Here is a 7125-nt window from a genome sequence, read left to right as displayed (position 1 = left end):
GTTGTACCAATATATGATGGACTTATACTTTTGGGAAGATCATGGGAATTTGATAGACGAGCAATCCATGATGGGTTTACCAACAGATATTATATCACCCATAATGGTAAGAAATTCACTTTGACACCACTTTCTCCTAGTCAAGTGAATGAAGACCAGATTCAGTTGAAGAAAAGTATGGAGTCATACAAAAATGTTGAAAAAGAGACGATTACGAAAAGCATGCGAGAAGGAGATGAATGGAAAACCGTTTTCAAAACAAAGCAAGGGTTGTACGAATGGTTGTTTATGCCCTTTGGATTAACCAACGCCCCTAGTACTTTCATGAGGTTAATGAACCATGTACTCTGGCCCTTTATTCATAAGTTTTGTATGGTGTATTTCGATGATATTCTGATTTACAGCCATACTTTGAAAGATCATGTGCAACATCTAAGGTCAGTACTTGAAACTCTTCAGAAGAAAAAGCTTTATGCCAACCTTCAAAAATGCTCTTTTTGCACTAACAAGCTTTCATTCTTAGGATTTATTATAAGTTCACAGGGACTTGAAGTAGATCCAGAAAAGATTAAAGCAATTTAGGATTGGCCAAGACCTACGTCAATTAGCTAAGTCAATAGTTTCCATGGACTTGCAAGCTTTTACAAGAGGTTTGTGCCAAAATTTAGTTCTATTGCCTCTCTTTTAACCGGGTAATTAAAAAGAATTAAATCTTTATATGGGGCAAAGAACAAGAGGAAGCATTTTTGGCAATTAAAAAATGCTTCACTAAAGCACCATTATTGGTACTACCTAATTTCGATAAAACTTTTGAAGTAGAACATGATGTTCTAGAATTGGTATAGGTGCTGTTTTGACTCAAGAAGGACGACCAGTTGCGTATTTTAGTGAAAAGTTAAGTGGTGCTTCACTAAACAACTTCATTTATGACAAATAGATGTATTCTCTTATACGGGCACAATGGGCAAGATAGTATCTTAATAGACTAAGGAAGAACCAGTGCTATAAGAGAACAAAGACCCAACCTTATAATTGACTCAAGAAGGACGACCAGTTGCGTATTTTAGTGAAAGTTAAGTGGTGCTTCACTAAACAACTTCATTTATGACAAATAGATGTATTCTCTTATACGGGCACAATGGGCAAGATAGTATCTTAATAGACTAAGGAAGAACCAGTGCTATAAGAGAACAAAGACCCAACCTTATAAGTCTAATTAAGGGGTGGTAGAAAGGACTTTGACCCACTAGATAATAATCTAGGAACCACAAGTATCAAATGAAAATGATAGAGGCCACAAGTATAGAAATACTTGATAAGTCAACAAAATTCATCAAGGACTTGAGAAAAGAGAGAAATCTCACTTTAATAAAATATATGAAAAGTGTGATTACAAATGAAATATCACAGCCTATTTATAGGCTTTGAAGGGGCATAGACGAGTGGTTACATGGTGTTGCGGCCAGCCCTTGTGATCCTTTAAAATGACATAATAAATTGTTAAAAAGAGACGATGATTCGACCTTGATGAAGAGAAATAATCCTTGGCCAAATGGTTTCTTTGGGTATTCATCTTGGTGCCAAATTGAAAAGGTGGAAGTGCTTGATCGAATGGTGATGTAGCCTTTCATCTTAGTGCGTAAAAGAGTTCACATGCAAGGCACATGGTTTTTGGTTATATGGCACGCACAAGGGGGTTCTAGGGAGCCTTGTGGTGCATCCTTGTGTATAGTATGAAGGTTGGTCATGTGATATGATCTTGATTATATGTTTCGATTCATATACGTGAATGCCCGATCTTGATTCTAGTAAGAACTCCAGAATACTTTGAATGTAATCTGAAATTCACAAACAACATTCTAAAATATAAATATATAAATAAAATATGGAAATGAAAATATGAAAAATATGTTGAAATGGATTATCAGTGTAGGAAGAGTGATGGTTGTGATTAAGGAAAATAAAGGATGAAAAGGTTGGTGAAGATAGTAGGGAGTTGGTGTATAGTATGAAGAATCTCATGGAAATGGGTTCTGACCCTCTAACTATATAAGAGTTAGGAACCAACAATATATTAAAGGTGGAAACGAAGTGGTAGGATATGGAAAGCAACCCACTAGCTATAGATGAGCTAGGAACCAACGCTATAACGAAAGGAATTGGATGAAGACTACAAGATTTCCTTGAAGCTGGTAAAGTTCTACAAGAGAACAAGAATGAAAGAAACATCTCAAAGATGTTTTATATATTTAAATGTGTCTACAAATGATCCAAAAGGTGCCTATTTATAGTATTTCTAAGCAACATATGAAAAGACTCAAAAGAAGAAAACATTCTCATCAATTTAGCAAAAAATGCACTTGAATGCTTTGTCTTCTTATCTTCAAAGTTGGATTAATATTCTATATCATTTTGGGGATAAATCTAGATAATTTAAAGCTGAATTTGGCCTTAATTTCATCCAAGGGGTGGAAGACTCTTGTTATTTCATGCTAAAAATTGTATTAATAAGTGAATTAAATTACCTTTCATTGCATGCTCCCTTGAAGAATATGAATAACCCTTGAATTTAGATGATAACAATCAGCTTTGAATGCCTTGAATGGGTGAATTAAGAGTCCTTCAATGGCTTGTCACTTGGTTAAAGTTGAAAAGACTCTCCCTTGGCTCAAACTCATCAAACCATGCATAAAATTCCTGTAACAAAATTCCCTGCACTGTCTTCAATAAAACGATCATATCTCAAGCTCCTAATATCTTATTAAGGTGATTCAAAGGCGTTGGAAAGATAAGAGATAGAGTAATAATTCTCAATTGATTTCTGGAACTAAACACGTTTGTATCGCGTCCAGAATTGGAAGATATTCTGATTGACATTCTTGTATCTGATGAAGTCGTTCAACTTCTATCATGCTCCTAGACACAAAGGTGAACTTTATTCGATCTATAACTAAAAATATGCATGAAACAATAAAGATTTATTTTAATAAATGAACTAATTTTATTAAATAAACTAGATGCAATATTGAAGTAGCTTACTAAAGGATCTAAAGGGCATAAATTAACTACTTCCCCAAATGAACTAGATGATTTATATGCAATGCATGCTTAAATGAACAACATACTTATTAAATGCAATGAATGTTATGGAAACTTCAAATTCTCATGCAAATTGATGCATAAGCAAAGTAAAGTGTTCCTCCCTTATTATTCCTCCTTCATCACTCCGCAAGCTTGATGTAAACATACTCTCTATAGCTGCTTAAAACTCTTTAGCCCTTGGTCGTGTGATGTAAACTATTGGCGATCATATCAGTCCCTCCCTCTTTAATTTAATTTGTCCCCAAATCGTCACTTATATCATAAGGAGACAAGTCAGCAACAATGAAGGTTGCATTGATATTAAACTCACCTGGAAGATCTAATTGATAGCCGTTGTAATTGATCTGCTTGACTATTTGGAATGGTTCATTGCCACGAGGCATTAATTTGGACTTTCATTGTGTAGGAAACATTTCTTTCCTCGTGTGCAGCCACACCCAATCCCCTGTCTCAAACGTATTTCGCTTACGACCCTTATTTGCTTGCTGCTCATACTTCTTAGTTTGCTTTTCAATGTTCTCTTTAACTTGTTGATGAAGCTTCTTAACAAACTCAGCTTTGTTAAGTCCATCTTTATTCACAATTTGATCAGCGGGTAATGGTAACAAGTCTATTGGTGCTAAAGGATTGAACCCGTACACCACTTCGAAAGGCGTGCATCCCGTGGTAGTATAGATTGAATGGTTGTATGCAAACTCCACATGTGGTAAACTCTCCTCCCATGTTCTCAAATTCTTTCGAATGATGGATCGAAGTAACATGGAAAGTACTCAATTCACCACTTCAGTTTGACCATCCGTTTGAGGGTGGCATGTGGTGGAGAATAGTAGCTTAGTACCAATCTTACTCCATAAGGCTCTCCAAAAGTGGCTTAAGAACTTCACTTCCCAATCAGACATAATAGTTTTGGGTATGCCATGTAGCCTTAAAATTTCCCTAAAAAAAAAGTAGCAATATGTGAGGCATCATTAGTTTTGTCACAGGGAAGAAAATAAGCCATTTTAGAAAATCTATCAACAACTACAAAGATGGAGTCTTTGTTGTTCTTTGTGCATGGAAGCCCTAGCACAAAATCCATTGAAATATCCATCCATGGTGCTTCCATTATGGGTAATGGTGTGTAAAATCAATGTGGCATGACTTTAGATTTGGCCTTCCTATAAGTAATGAAATGCTCACATAACCTTTCCACATCTTGTTTCATCTTGGGCCAATATAAGTTCTCTTGAAGTATCGCAAAAATCTTTGCTATCCCAAAATGTCCCATTAATCCCCCTTCATGGGCTTCCTAATGATAAATTCTCGCATGGAACCTTGAGGGACACATAGTCACCCTTCCTTGAATAGAAAACCATCATGCTTAAAGTATTTATCAATCGTTTCTTTCTCATAAGCTTTGTAAATTTCTCCAAAATCAGAGTCAGAAACATATAAGTTTTTAATAAAAGTAAAACCCAACAACTTTGATTCCAAAGTGTTTAAAAGAATATACCTCCGTGATAATGCATCGGCAACTATATTCTCCTTACCTTTCTTATACTTGATAACATATGGAAAGGTTTCAAGAAACTCCACCCATTCGGCATGCCTTTTGTTGAGTTTATGCTGCCCCTGAATATATTTCAACATCTCATGATCGGTGTGAATGATGAACTCCTTTGGCAAAAGGTTGCCATGTTTCCATTGTCCTTGTCGTAGGCATGATAGTTAAGCGTAGCTCCATTTCATTTCTCAATAAAATAGGCTATAGGACGTCCACCTTGAGACAAGACTGCTCTAATTCCTATACATGATACATCACATTCAATTTCAAAAGTTAAACTAAATCAGGTGGAGCAAGTAAAGGGGCATGAATTAAACAATCTTTAATGTTATTAAAGGACTTCTCTTGATATTCCCCCCAAAAGAATTAGAATTCTTCTTAATAACACTGGTTAGTGGGGTGGATATGGTGCTGAAGTTGGGGACGAATCTCCGATAAAAACTTGCAAGTCCATGGAAGCTCCTAACTTGAGAAATGCTTGATGGTCGTGGCCACTCTTCAATGGCATTAACCTTCTCTTTGTCAACCTCTAAGCCTTCAAAACTCACAACGAAACCTAGGAAAACAAACCTGTTAGTACAAAACGTACATTTTTATAAATTAGCAAACAATTTTTCCTTCCTCATAATAAGTAAAACTGACCTCAAATGTTGAACATGTTCTTCCATTGTTTTACTATATATTAGAATGTCATCAAAGTAAACCACACAAAACTTACCCAAGAATGGTCTAAGAACATGATTCATTAACCTCATAAATGTGCTTGGTGCATTAGTTAAGCCAAAAGGCATGACCAACCACTCATAAATGCCTTTCTACAATTTGAATATTGTTTTCCACTCATTACCTTCCTGCATTTGTATTTGGTGGTAACCACTCTTAAGATCAATCTTAGAAAAGAGGTTAAAACCGTTAAGCTCATCTAACATGTCATCTAAGTGACGAATAGGGTGACGATACTTTACCGTAATTTTGTTTACCGCTAGACAATCCACACATATACGCCAAGTTCCATCATTCTTTGGAACAAGTAAAACCGGCATGACACATGGGCTAAGGTTTTCCCTCACGTAGTGTTTTGCCATCAAATCATATACTTACCTTTGCAATTCTTTAGTTTCTTCGAGGTTGCTTCAGTAAGCTGGTCGGTTTGGAATGACGGCTCCAAGAACAAAGTCTATTTGATGTTCTATGCCACGAATAGGTGGCAGCCCACTTGGTATTTCTTCCAAAAATAGGTCATCAAACTCCTGCAATAAAGACACAACAAAAGCAGGCAAATTTTGATCAAGGTAGTTAGTGTTCAAAAAAATTTCCTTGTACATGAGTACAAGTGCTTCCTTTGCTATCATTAAACACTTTTTCAACTCTCTCTCTTTAGAAAGAATGGTGATTTTCCTTCCCTCATTTTGATCACACTCTTTTCCTTTTACCTCCATTTTGGTCTCCCTTTGGCTCTTTCAAATTTTCCTCTCAATTGAATTTGGTCTTCATGTATTTTCTTTGGTGGAAGTGGAGCTAAAGTGATCTTCCTTTCCCCATAGGTGAATGTATACCGGTTGGTAAACCCGTCATGGATCACTTGCCTATCAAATTGTAAATGCCTACCAAGTAGTAAATGGCTTGTGTTCATTGGATCGACATCACATAACACCTCGTCTTTATACTTCCCATTGGAGAAAGCAATTTGAACTTACTTGGTCAGCTTGAGTTCTCCTCCATCGTTGAGCCATTGCAACTTATAAGGTTGTGGATGCTTTGTTGTTGCCAAGCCAAGTGTTATCTACCATTAAGGTACTAGCAACATTAGTGCAACTACCACTATCAATAATAACAAAGCATACCTTTCCTCCAACGTGGCAACGAGTATGGAAGATATTTTCACGTTGTTCATCTCCTTCATTGGATTGCACGTTTAGGCTCCTTTTGACAACAAGAACCTCTCCTTCCACGGCATGCTCTAATTCTTCTTCATCAATGGTAGCATCTTCATTCAGATCCTCTTCTTATTTCGATTCTTCTTCTTCATCATCTTAAAGAAGCATAGTATTGCGATTTGGACATTCACTTGCAATGTGTCCATGCCCCAAACACTTAAAACATTGAATGTCACTAGAACGATTTGGAGTGGTTGTACTCTTACCCTTGCTGGTTTCAACAAAAGGCTTACTTCCTTTGGGCAATCCCACTCTTTCGTGGGATGGAAATGGAGGAGTCTTCTTGTATGAACTTTGCCTCCATTTTGGTGTTGTACTCCCATAAGATCGTATGGCACCCTTCCTTTTGAGTTTCTTTTCCACCTTCATGGCCATATGTACCATGTCTTCCATATCTACATAATGTTACAAATCGACCACGTTCACAATGGTCGGATTAAGTCCTGCTAGGAATCTTGCCATTATAGCTTCTTGCTCATCATAGATATTGGCTCAAATCATGGCCACCTCCATCTCTTTGTGATAATCTTCAACACTTCAGTT

Source organism: Hibiscus syriacus, unplaced genomic scaffold (genome assembly GCF_006381635.1).
Source record: "Hibiscus syriacus cultivar Baekdansim isolate YM2019G1 unplaced genomic scaffold, ASM638163v2 tig00110890_pilon, whole genome shotgun sequence".
Classification (NCBI taxonomy): Eukaryota; Viridiplantae; Streptophyta; class Magnoliopsida; order Malvales; family Malvaceae; genus Hibiscus; species Hibiscus syriacus.
Note: the sequence above shows the minus strand (reverse complement) of the source record.